At 36.7% G+C, this 13,798-nt stretch overlaps 1 pseudogene; it reads left to right on the top strand.

Moving 5' to 3' along the window:
- The first annotated feature begins 4,749 nt into the window (after positions 1 to 4,749).
- LOC114419088 lies at positions 4,750 to 13,434 on the top strand (annotated as a pseudogene).
- Positions 13,435 to 13,798: the final 364 nt, after the last annotated feature.

Raw genomic sequence — 13,798 nt, 5'->3', positions numbered from 1 at the left:
TGTCAGGGTGTTGGTTTGACCAGCGGTTCAGAGATAAAGGAATGTCCCACATTATTTCCATGACACGCGTGCAACAATGATGATTCAGAAATTTTATGCAAAACTGGTCATGCATGCACCTATGTGGACACTCAAGCATCAAGTTTTGTGGTCATGTGACACTAGGGCTCAGGATTCATTTTTCCTATTGAAGTCAACCCAGTGTTTCCAACACATGCCCTTTTGTCAATTCATGCATTCATCCGAGCCCATTTTGGGTGTTCGGGAAAATTTTCACAGCATTCACCCTTCATGTGTAACACATTTTTTCAACAAAAACTCTTTTGTGTTTTGATCGGTGAATCTTTTTCAAAGAAAGAGCTGGAGTTTTTTTCTTTTCGAAAGCGTCTTGGCTTTTTAGTCAAAAAAATATATTTTTTTGTTCTTGTTTGTTTTTGTTGTTTTTTTTGTTTTGGCCATTTTTCAAAAGATTAAAAATAGCTCGTAACCTAGGCACGGTTGATACCCGAGATTACATTTTATTGAAAAAGGTGTGTGAACGAAAGTACACCAGACTTACACACATTTTTGCGTTTTAGACAAATCATCGTAAAGTAAGTACGACCATATTCCAAAAGTGGTAAATTACTCACAATGCGACAGATAACTGCATGTGCAGTTCAATCACAATGGAAATAATAATTGGAAGCAGATGATGTCAAATCACAAGGGAAATAACAGAATAACTGAAAGCAGTAATGAAGGATAAATCGCAAGTTTGGCGATCCTGGTTGTATGGCTTTGCCTCCTCCAAGGAAGTGCAAAAGTTCATCATCCCTCAGCTGCCCCTATCTCTGTCTGAGGAATGACCATCCTTTGATGGCCTCGAAATGCTACTGATGTTCCGCACTCTGGAATTGGTGTTTGTCAAAGCTTGTGTCGGCTTGTGGGGCCGCACTGGAACCCTCTTCAATGGTTCCCTTCCTGGACTGCTTCGCGGGGAGCTTCTTTGTAGCCAATTCTAGGTTGCCTCCTAGTAGTGCTTCTTTAACGTCTTGGGTCGGACACATTATGACGACTTGTCGATCACGGGCCTAGTACCTGCTCGTACCTGCCCCGATGGTTGGCCACCTGCTGGTCGGCCACGTGTCGTAGGCAACGCTCCAGCTTTTGTAGATGAGCTGAGGTGGACTTTGGAGGTGGTGGCGGTGCGTCTGCTGCCCACTGTTGACTGTCCCCAAGCTGTTGTGGTGCCTCGCCCTACGCTTGCCTGGGGGCGTAGTACTTTTTGACAAGGGCTATGGTGATGGGAGGTCTGATGACCTTGCTGGGGGCGACAGACACCCTGTAGGACTGACAGAGGCCCGTAACCAGAGCTGGAAACCCCAGAACCCTTTTGGACTTCTCCGGGTCCACTGGATGTCTTGCGGGCGCGATCCCTGCAAACAGTAGATGACATCAGAAATTAGTTGAGTCATTGCATACTTACCTATGTCACGATGGCATGACCTTGCTAGGGGGGACAGACACCCTATAGGACTGACAGAGGCCCGTAACCAGAGTTGGAAACCCCAGGGCTCTGTTAGACTTCTCTGGGTCCACTGGGTGTCTTATGAGCGCGATCCCTGTAAATAGTGGATGGCATCAGAAATCAGTTGAGCCATGTGTATACTTACCTATGTCATGACGACACAGACCAACTGACACTTCGGCAGGGGGATGTTAACACATGGCAAGTGTACCAAATCGTTACAAGTAGTAAAGTTCTCGGAAGTCCGAGTGTCGAATCCACAGGTACTTTGTTTGTACTTAGATTAATGCAAATCCAATTTAAAAGCAAGAGATAAGAATTTAAAATAAAAGATAAAGAAAGATAGAAGATAAACTAAAGAAAAGATAAGATATTTAAAGATAAAATTAGAAGATAAAAGAAAAGATAAAAGATTGAAAGATCAAAATAGAAGATAAAATATTTAAATTGCGATATGATAAAGATAACTCCTTCTACGAAATTCAAATAAATAAAATCTAAATCTACTAAATCTAAATACTTACTCCTAAACCCCAACAGTAAAATAAGGAATAACTACTTCTAAGAAAAACCAACAATAAAAATATGGAATAAAATCTATATATTAAAATCGCTAAAACCTGACAAGTCTAATTAGCCTAGATATATGGATTCTGGATTTGTTTGTTATCAATACCAGTGAACTAATTCTGCCCCACATCTATCCATCTACTTGCCCCTGATGCCTCATGATGACAAGCCTACCTTAATTTCCTATCTTCCAAATGTCATTTGCGAAGACTCAATAACTAAGATGCCTTAAGATTACATTCTAGATGTTTGCTAAAGCATGGGCATTGAGACATTAAGTCATGCTAACCCAATGATTTCTTTCTTTAATTGTTCTATTAAGCGTTACCCTCTCCCGAGTGGCCTAACCCTTAAAACCGATTCACGCATTCATTCCTTATCCCTAATTAGGCTTTACCCTCTCCCGAGTGGCCTAAAGACTAACAGAAAACAAAATCCGAGATGCAGAATAAGCAAGAAAGAAAAGCAGATAAAAGAAACTGGAAGAAAAACCCTCTAAAAGATAACCCGATAATTTCCTCCTTTTAGTGTTCTTTTAAGCATTACCCTCTCCCGAGTGGCCTAACCCTTAAAACAGATTCAAGTATTCATTCTTTACCCCTAATTAGGCTTTACCCTCTCCCGAGTGGATTAAACCCTAACAGAAAGCAAGTTCAGAGATACAGGATGTAAAAAGAAAGAACGGTAAATAAATAAAGAACCTGGAGGGAATTCCTCTTTTTATTGATAACTCTTGAAATGCTCCATACATCATTGGCTTTTTAGGCTTGCCAAGCCCTAGCTAGGGGATTAGCCACTCATGGTCATGAGGGCTTTACAATGAGAAGGGGGTGAAAGAAAGAAAGTAAATGAAACCCCTAGGAGAGGGGGTTCTGTGGTGGTGTGTTCTGTCCCTTGGACTGACTCTCTATTTATAGCTGTTGAAGTGGGCTTTGGGCCTTCGTAGGCGCGCTTAGCGCGACACCCTATGCTTAGCGCGTGTACTTCCTGGCCCGCTTATCCCGTGACGCGCGCTGAGCGCGCGTATTGGGTTGGGCCTTCTTCAAATTTTCTTCTTTTCTTCAATTTTTCTGCCCTTTGTGCTTGTTACACCTCCAATTTTTATATCTGCACCCAAAAATTCAATTTAATTAATTTTCTAACTTTTAATCACAAATAACTGCTAAATAATTAATTTCAGGCCAATATTTGACTAATTTTCTACTATCAAAATACAATTATTTAGCAGTTATCAAAATCCCCCAAATTAAACTTTGCTTGTCCCCAAGCAAATAAAATTATTCCATTCTTAAGCAAAAATTTTCTCAAGTAAGTTCCAAGCATTCCAACACTCTCCATGACTTCAATTCCTTGATCCTTTGACTGGTCTCTTTGCATCTGTCATGATCTTAAAATAAAAGCATAAACACAAGAGCAGAAACAGGTCAATTATCTGGAATTCCAACAGGTCCGGCTTGCCTTACATCCTTACAAAGCTGGTGTTTCTCTCTGCTCACAAGTGTCTGGTCAAGTGTTTGCAATTTTAACAACCTGTAGATAAAACTCAAGAGTTTTGTACTTCATCTCAGTTAAGGTTAGCCTAAATTACCTTCGGTGGATCACTAAGGACTTCTATGGCTTGTAATGGGGCCTGACTAACAAAGAATCATGGTTTTTCTTGGAAATTCAAAATATAAGATTATAAGAGAGCATGCATTTCAAAAATTTGATTTCTTGCCAAGACCTATTTCCTACTTTAAGCCCCTTTTTGCCTTTAGCACTTTCCACTGACACCTCTCTTTTTCATTTTGGCCCTTTTTATTATATATATATATATATATATATATATATATATATATATATATATATATATATATTCTTTTTCTTTTTCCCTTTTTTTTCTCTTTTTTTTCTTTTTTTCTTCAATAATATGCATAATAATAACAATGGGCTCACAATTATTTAGAGGTGTTCTAGTGTGTGCTATTTCCTTGGCTACTTTACCCATTTGTTCAAAATCCCCCAAATTAAGGCCTTATTATCATTTGGAACCCTACTGCTCTCTTAGAATCCTACACAAGATCAAGAATATCAATTTCTTGGCTTAGGGTTCTACTCAGAATAAATCATTATAATTCTTTCGACTCAATATGGCTGCAAGGGATAAAATTATGTTGGGTTGGCTTTTTGGCTGAGTGGGTGAAATAAAGCAAACATGGCATTGATCATATCCACCTTAAGTAACTAATTTTAATAGTCCAAGAATGATGCAAAACTAAGAGTTTAAAAACAGGCATTTTCTCTCACAATTAAGGTCACACTCTCACCGGGATTAATTCAGTATTAGCGTACCAGATGTGTCTTCATTCCATCAAGCTAACCTTTCCTTTTCCGTGAATCATGTTTCATTCCTTGATCTGACTTTTGCTCTCAAGACCAGTGTTTTCCAATGACTAGTAGCCTTTCAAGTGTTGGACCTTTCAAAACAAACTCAGAATTGTCATTTCTCAAGTTATCATGCAATTTATTTATTCACGCATAAATTTAAACTACTGAAATTAAATTGCTGAAATCAAAATGCATAAAGTCAAAATAAAGAAATAACACAACTATCCTAAAAGAAACAAAATGCGATTAACTAAAAGAGAGATAAAGTAAGAAATCTTGGGTTGCGCTTCTTTAACGTCATTAGCTTGACGACTCAAATGCCTTCAAATTTGGATGATGGAGTTAAGATTAAACATAGGAGGTTTGGATGTCCGAAGCTCTAGAGATATATCGGTTGATACAAATGATACCTCTTTAGCTATCATTCTGCGGCCAGGATCTCCCATCACACTCATAGAAACTAATCCTCTTTTTGATAGGGTTAAATCCTCCGAAACAATATGGTTGGTTTCTGCATTTGAAAGTACTTGGAAAAAATTTGGCTCTAGTCTTTGGCTTCTTAGTTGATTTGTTTGACTTGGACAGGTATATAGATGATGATCAACTTGTTGTGAACTTCAAGAAACAGGACCCTGATTTGAGATGGCCTGACATCATGGAGTCCTGGGAATCACTTATTGCAGGATCTCCACAACTTTTGGAAGGGACATCCATCTATCTTGTTGGTGATTCAACCGAAATCAATCAAAAAGGGGGCCCGAAAGCTAGCAACTGGTCTTGGGTATCTTGAGTTCATTTGTGATTTTAATTATCGATATGAATCTTCTGCCCAATAACATATGAATCTTGTTTCCAGTTTTGCATAAATTTGTTACCACTTTTGAGAAAAATCTTTTTTTGCTACATGTCCAGCTCTAGATGTATTCAAAATTGTACCAACTTAAATGAAATTTTACAAAGACATTATAATATCAAGGGATGATGCACTTTAATGTTAGATGATTGGTTTGTAACTTTCATCATGGCTTATAAAATTTAGTGCTTGGTATCCTTCTCAGGTACACTCCACTGAGCACGAAAGAGTTACTGGAATTATATACTAAGCAGACTGTGGATTTATGTGAGTGTGATTGCTTTGTCTTGCTTCTTATTGATAAAGCTTTCTCTTTTTCCTCCGTTTTACAGGTTTCTGACAAATATGTAAATGAGACAGAGTTTTTATATTCTAATGTTATGTATCATCCTCAGCATTTGGAGTGACCTAAATGTTATATTTTGCAGTGTATTAACAAGTGTAACGAATTACAGGGCTGCTTGCTGAAGGCTCTAACTTAGTACCAGAAGCAGAAAGTGTTGTACTTGAAAGCATAAGTAGGTAAGTCAATGGTTTCATTTCATTTTCTGGATCATTTTTTTATCTCATGCATCTGAGTGGTTTGCAAATCATGCTAGGGCAGTAGTTGCATCATTAGGAGGGCAACACAGTGCTGCTAGAAGAGATGATAAATGGCAACATCTTTATGCAGGATTTACTGTCTGATTGTCAAAGACTAAAGCACTAGGTAATTTCTGTTATTCAATCTGGGTTTCCTTTTACAGGATATTTGCCTTTAGTTGGTTTTGGGTTATTTGACTGAGGATTCCCTGTGGTATATAACAGTAACCCATGTGTCAACAATACAAATTAATCTCTTTTTGGCTCATACTGACTAGCATTATTTATTTTTTCATGTTGGACATTACGTTGAAATTGGAATTCCCATGTTAATTTTGTTTGTTGTCTTCTCTTAGGTATTAATCAAATTCACATTTACGTGAAGTAAGCTAATCAAATTAACCTGTGACAAGCAAAGCGGAATGGATATTTCTACTATCTAAAGTGAAATTTTTTATGTTTCACTTTAATCCAATGCAGTGCTTTGACAGAAACATTCTTGACTTGAGTGATATGACTTTGAATTTGAAAAATGAGAACTTGTATGATAATTATTTGGTGAGGCCAAAGAAGGGCATATATTGTGAATGTCCAATATTTTCTGTTTATTCTCTATTGAAAAATATAGTTTTCTATTTCTGATTATTTCTTACTTTTTTCTTCAGTTTGCCTGAGGAACCATATGAACAAGGGAAAACTATTTTCATAATTGACAATCTGTATTATTGTCTGCAGGTTCAAGGAATAGGGATTTGATAAAGGTTGGGGCAACACTGCATGAAAGGTTAAAGAGACAATGAAATTGCTCTCTGAGGTACTAGAATCAGCAGGTCTAGTGAAATTGGAATCACTTTTCAGCAGGCTTCCAAATATGTTCAACATAGTTATCCTCTGTATTCGTGGATACTTTGGCCAAGCAGCTGTCCTAGGATTGCCAGACACCGGAGGCCAGGTGGGAATTTCTCCTATTCAATGATTTCATTTAAGAAAAAGCTATGCAGTAAAAAACTTTGTTCCTAAATCTTTTAATGATTTTATTTTGTCTAACAACCACTCTTGAATATAGCTGAACATGGTCAAAAGTATGACATTTTTTTTCTGGTTTTGTAACAATACTCTTTATTGAATAACTTCAATGAGGCTGGGGCTTTTTTTTTTTTTTTAACAGGTGGTATATATTCTTGATCAAGTAAGGGCCTTAGAGGAAGAGCTACTCCATAAGATTGAGCTGCAAGGCCTTGACGTGAAGCCTCAGATTCTTGTGGTAAGCTACTAAGTACTAACTACTAATACAAAAATATAATCTATGCTTCAAAAAGTAAAAGCTATTAATCATCACTTATCTTATTTTCATCATTCTTCTAGAGGCTTTAAGTCAATTTCTATACTTCTTGGAAGGAAAAACTTATCCTTTTGATTTTTTTATATTCATTTTACCAAAAAAATAAACTTAAATTTTATCTCTATGAAACTTTGACGTTCCTTCAGAGGTGTCATGTTGATGAGCACATATAAAACACTGCTTTTTTGTAGTGATCATGTGTTTGCATGTGTTGGAGCTTGAATAATCTCCTACTTCCATACTAGGTGATTTAATTCCTGATAACATGTCACCTGCTCAAGTTGGTTCCTCAGTGTTGCCTCATCCTGACTCTCTTTGTTCCTTAAGGTATCACCTAGACACCTACACCTGTGCCTGATTTGGATTAACTTCTCCACCACTTTGAATGTATTCCATCAGAAATTGTTGCCTCTGGACTTCCCCAAAGTATTCATTATATAGTAAATTGTCTTTTACAGCAACAAATTCAAAAGAGTAGTCAGCAGCATCTACAATGTTCTCTGCACCCTCTTTCAAGCCATCAGTCTGAGTCTCTCCAGAAGCAAGAAAAAAATGGTCCTGGAACCATAACTGTAGAGGGCAATGTGTCCAATACTTTACAAGGAAACAACCAGGTCAGTTGCGAATTTTGTTTATAGTACTTGTATTTCTAATGCTAAGTTTTAATCAATCATAAACAATGCTAGAAATTCTTGATAATTATTAATTACAAACCTACACTCTCTCGAGTATTAGATTATTTTGCTATTTACCTAAAGATAGATTCATTTTACTGTGTGTATTATATAAAAACTTAAATTTATATTAAGTCCTCTTTGATATTAATGTAATGACGTGACTATATAATTTACATCTTTTTTTGGTTTCGTTAAGCTTCAGTTTTTTCAAATATATAATATAATTTGTTTTATATTATTTACTCATTCCAAATCCTGTCTAGGGTAGCTTTGCTATTCTTAGCCGGTCCCAAGCCCGAATAAAAGGATAGGGTTGTGTTAGGCTTTCGACAGCCAACGTTAAACTTTGTCGAATCTCTATGACATGGATCAATTACGTAATAATGTGAATGCTAGGTCGTTGCCCGGAAGCAACGCGCTGTATGGCTCGAGTACAGTGTCAAAAGAGCAAGAGCCGCTGCATCGCCGCCCGGATGTAGTGAAAAGTAAGCAAGGGTTCCCACATTTTCGTGAACGGGTGTGGGTAAAGAAGCTAGTTCATGACAGGAGGATTCGCTTTGGTACATGGAATATAGGCACACTTACTGGAAAATCTATGGAAATAGTGGATGTTATGGTGAGGAGGAAGATCAATTTTATGTGCCTACAAGAAACTAAGTGGACAGGTGAAAAAGCGAAAGAATTAGACAACTCGGGATTTAAGCTGTGGTATACGGGAAAAATCCGATCAAGAAATGGGGTAGGGATTATTGTGGACAAGGAGTGGAAGAAGGATGTCGTGGATGTAAGAAGAGTAGGAGATCGTATCATAGTCTTAAAATTGGTAGTGGGACAGGACACCTTTAATGTTATTAGTGGGTACGCACCTCAGGTTGGGTTAGCAGAACACTTTAAGGTAAAATTTTGGGAGGATCTAGAAGGAGTACTTCAGGATATACCCCAAGGAGAGAAAGTTTTCCTAGGAGGGGATCTCAATGGACATGTAGGTAGCGTGGCTAGAGGTTTTGAGGGGGTGCATGGGGGTTTTGGCCTAGGGGAGATGAATGGGGAGGGTAAATCCATCTTGGAGTTTTCGGAGGCTTTGGATCTTTCTATAGCCAATACATGGTTTAAGAAAAGAGAGGAACATCTTATCACTTACAAAAGTGGAGGGACATGTTCTCAGATAGATTTCTTCCTTATCAGGAAGTCTGATAGGAAGTATTGCTTGAACTGTAAAGTTATCCCGGGAGAGAGCTTGACTACCCAACATAGAGTTTTGGTTATGGATGTAAGAATTAGAGATAGGGCAAAGAGAAGAAGTCCTATGGTAGCACCAAGGATCAAATGGTGGCACTTGAAGGGTGAGAAACAGGGAATCTTCCAACAAAAGATATGGGAGGGTTGGTGTGGACAATCACAAGGAAGTGCAAATGATATGTGGAACAAGATGTCCCAAGAGATTATTAAAGTGGATAAAGAGACGTTGGGTGAATCTAGAGGTTTTGGACCTAGGGGTAAAGAATCGTGGTGGTGGAATGAAAATGTTCAGAGCAAAGTTAGAGTAAAAAAGGAGTGTTTCAAGGAGTGGTCTAGGTGTAGAAATTCTGAAACTTGGGATAAGTATAAGATAGCTAGAAATGAAACCAAAAAGGCGGTGAGTGAGGCAAGAGCCCAAGCTTTTGACGGACTATACCAAGCTCTAGGAACCAGGGACGGAGAAAGATCTATATATAGGCTTGCTAAGAGTAGAGAGAGGAAGACTAGAGATTTGGATCAAGTAAAGTGTGTTAAGGATGAAGAAGGCAAAGTCTTAGTGCATGAAAAAGATATCAAGGAAAGGTGGAAGGTGTATTTCCACAACTTATTTAATGATGGATATGGATATGACTCTAGCAGTCTAGACACAAGAGAAGAGGACCGGAACTATAAGTACTACCGTCGGATTCAGAAACAGGAAGTAAAGGAAGCGTTGAAAAGAATGAGTAATGGTAAGGCGGTGGGGCCAGACAACATACCTATTGAAGTGTGGAAAACTCTTGGAGATAGAGGTCTTGAGTGGCTCACCGAACTCTTTAACGAAATTATGAGGTCAAAACGCATGCCGGAGGAATGGAGGAGAAGCACGTTAGTGCCAATCTATAAGAACAAGGGGGATATACAAAATTGTGCAAATTATAGGGGAATCAAGCTCATGAGTCATACCATGAAATTATAGGAAAGAGTGATCGAACGGAGATTAAGAAAGGAGACTCAAGTTACTGAGAATCAATTTGGTTTCATGCCGGGAAGGTTGACCATGGAAGCGATTTATTTATTACGGCGGGTGATGGAGCAATATCGTATGGCCCAACAAGACTTGCACTTGATTTTTATTGACTTGGAGAAAGTGTATGATAGAGTGCCTAGAGAGATTTTGTGGAAAGCTGTAGAGAAGAAAGGGGTTAGGGTTGCATATATTCGAGCTATCCAAGATATGTATGATAGGGTATCGACTAGTGTTAGGACACAGGGTGGAGAGTCAGACGATTTTCCCATCACAATTGGTTTACATCAAGGGTCAACCCTTAGCCCCTACCTTTTTACCTTAATTCTGGATGTCCTCACGGAACAAATCCAAGAGATAGCGCCGAGATGCATGCTTTTTGCAGATGACATAGTCCTCCTTGGAGAGTCGAGGGAGGAGTTGAATGAGAGGTTGGAAACTTGGAGACGAGCTCTAGAAACACATGGCTTTCGCCTAAGCAGAAGCAAATCGGAGTATATGGAATGTAAGTTCAACAAAAGAAGGAGGGTTTCTAACTCAGAGGTGAAAATAGAAGACCATATTATCCCTCAAGTCACACGGTTTAAATATCTTGGGTCTGTAATACAGGATGATGGGGAAATTGAAGGGGATGTGAATCATCGCATTCAAGCAGGATGGATGAAATGGAGAAAAGCATCGGGGGTGTTATGTGATGCAAAGGTACCGATCAAGCTAAAGGGAAAGTTTTATCGGACTGCGGTAAGACCGGCGATTTTGTACGGAACAGAATGTTGGGCGGTCAAGAGCCAACATGAGAATAAAGTAGGTGTAGCGGAGATGAGGATGTTGCGGTAGATGTGTGGTAAGACTCGACAGGATAAAATCAGAAACGAAGCTATTAGAGAGAGGGTTGGAGTAGCGCCTATTGTAGAGAAGATGGTGGAAAATAGACTTAGGTGGTTTGGGCATGTAGAGAGAAGACCGGTAGACTCTGTAGTGAGGAGAGTAGACCAGATGGAGAGAAGACAAACTATTCGAGGCAAAGGAAGACCCAAAAAGACTATAAGAGAGGTTATAAAAAAGGATCTCGAACATAATGATTTGGATAGAAGTATGGTACTTGATAGAACATTATGGCGGAAGTTGATCCATGTAGCCGACCCCACCTAGTGGGATAAGGCGTTGTTATTGTTGTTGTTGTATATTATTTACTCATTCCAATTGTAATTGTCTGTATGAACGACGTGTTTCCACCCCTCAAGTGATGAAGAAGTACTTCATTGGTAAATTGCTCTCATCCAAACTCTAACCAAATACTAGTGCCTTATATGCTATACTATAGTTTACTATGCTTAATAGTTAGTAATGTTTTATTTTCCTTATCTAAGAGTATGATTTGTTTAATATAAGGGGCATAATAGTGTTTGCTATTATGGAGGTGACATACATTAAGTTATGTGATGATTGATGGACAGGGTGTGCTGAGTGGGGGAGGGAGTGTTCGAGAAACAAATGCATCTGCTGAGACTTGGATCCAAATGGTGAATGGGATCCAAGTAACTAGTAAGTAACTATTTATTTATAGGCTTGCAGTAGTAACTACAAAAGGGCATATTTTGTTGGGGTCCAAATGGTGAATTCAATTCTCATATTTTTCTTATTGATAAGGATATGTAAATTAAACTTTATAAATTCTTGGTGGGGTTGATGGTCTTCTATAACCATACAAAAAGACATATCTTCTCCTAATTTAATTTTTTTTATTAAAAACATAGAGGGTTTGATTGAATGTTGTAAAAAATAATATCATTTCATAAGTAAATTAATAATTTACAAAATATTCCATGTAAATAATGTGTTTTAAGTACCATCCAATTTCTGATAGTATATTTCTGAAAGATTAATTTGCAAAACGAAAAATATTTTATTATTCTTTATAAATTAAAACAATATATTTTATTATAATACACTTAACTGAATCTTATTTCTAAAAATAATTAATGATACTATTGGATCTTATTTACCAACTAAATAAAATCAAACTTGCTTTCAAAATATCATATTCAAATATAAATCAAATTTTCAAAATTGATACCATTGATAGACAATGGCAGAAAAAACTCTTTATAATAAACAAAAGAGCTGACCATCCAAACAATAATAATTAATTACTAAGTAAAAATATAATTTATTAAATATTTAATTATTTGAAAATAGTAAATACTTTTTCATATTTTGAATAGAATAAGATTTTTTATATTGTTAGCTACTATGACGAATAATTTAAGAATAAAAAATACTATATTTCATTAAACATTTTTATTACTTAAAAATAGATATAAAAATATTTTTTATTTTAAAATATAATGATTAAAATTTAGCAATTTCATTAGTCCAGGGTAATAAATAAAACTTATTAAACTTATTTGATTAGTTCTCCAATAAAGCAATTGACGAGTACTTTTGGTTCTTTTAATCTAAATTAATTATGTGCCATTTTGGTTTTCTAAGTTTAGTTTTTTAGGCCAATTAAGTCTATTTTTAAAATCAGAAAATGGTCTTCCATCAAATTGAAGATGAGTAAACATGCAGCTTGTGATGTACCTTAGGTTTATTTTTTGGCATCAATATCTCCCAAGCGTTTAGTTTAATTTGATTCCTCTATATGTTAGTTGATTTCGTATTATTCTCAACGAATAAGATTACTTATTTGGTTGGTCTTTAATGATGATATTCAAGTTAAGTAAAGTAATGTCTGTTTTCAATTTGGTAACGGATAATTATCCCTTATATCCTATCCACTTTGTTTCAGGGAACAACATCAGTGGTCCTTGCAGGACTAGTTGCAGCTCTGAAATTGGTTGGGGGAGACTTGACTGATCACATGTTCTTGTTCCTTGGTGCTAGAGAGGTAAGTTAATACCATGTGTCCTTCTTCATTGTTTCTTGGAGATAAGAAAGTTCAATCATTTCCTGTTAGTACAAAGGTGTTGAATAAAAAGAGAGTATTGAACATCATCAGATATTCAGATAACTTTGAATTGTTCACTTACATTTCCTTACAAATAACTATTATATATTCCATGTCCTTGTGGATGAATTGTATGGTTTGTGGTTGCAAGCTGGCACTGGAATAGCAGAACTCATAGCACTTGAAACATCAAAACGAGTTAGATTTATGATGTGAGGCATTGCATGAATGATTTAGATTTATTGATTTTGTATTATGCTCAACGAATAAGATTACTTATTTACTTTGTTGCATGTCATGGTAAAAGAAAATACAGCAAATCAGTTAGATGTCCACTTCTAGTGTTGTTACTTTTTTAGTTGAATTTTTTATTCATTTGTGAGGAATACATCTGGAAAAAAATAGTTTTTAATTTTTTTTTAAAAAACGCATTCTAAGACGGTTCTCTGAAAAATAGTCTTAGAATCCTCAATATATTTTAAAAAAAATACATTCTAAGATAGTTCTATGAAGAACCGTCTTAGAATATATAGATTTTAAGACGGTTCTCTGAATAACCGTCTTAGAAATATATTTTTCTAATACGGTTTTTAGCTTAGAACCGTCGTAGAAAATGTTGTACTTTCTACGACGTTGGTTACATGACGGTTAATAATTGATGTAGAATGTCCGAAATAACCATCGTAGAAAAACATTTTT

The sequence above is a fragment of the Glycine soja genome, chromosome 7 (assembly GCF_004193775.1).
Source record: "Glycine soja cultivar W05 chromosome 7, ASM419377v2, whole genome shotgun sequence".
NCBI lineage: Eukaryota > Viridiplantae > Streptophyta > Magnoliopsida > Fabales > Fabaceae > Glycine > Glycine soja.
This window is presented reverse-complemented; position numbering and strand designations above follow the sequence as displayed.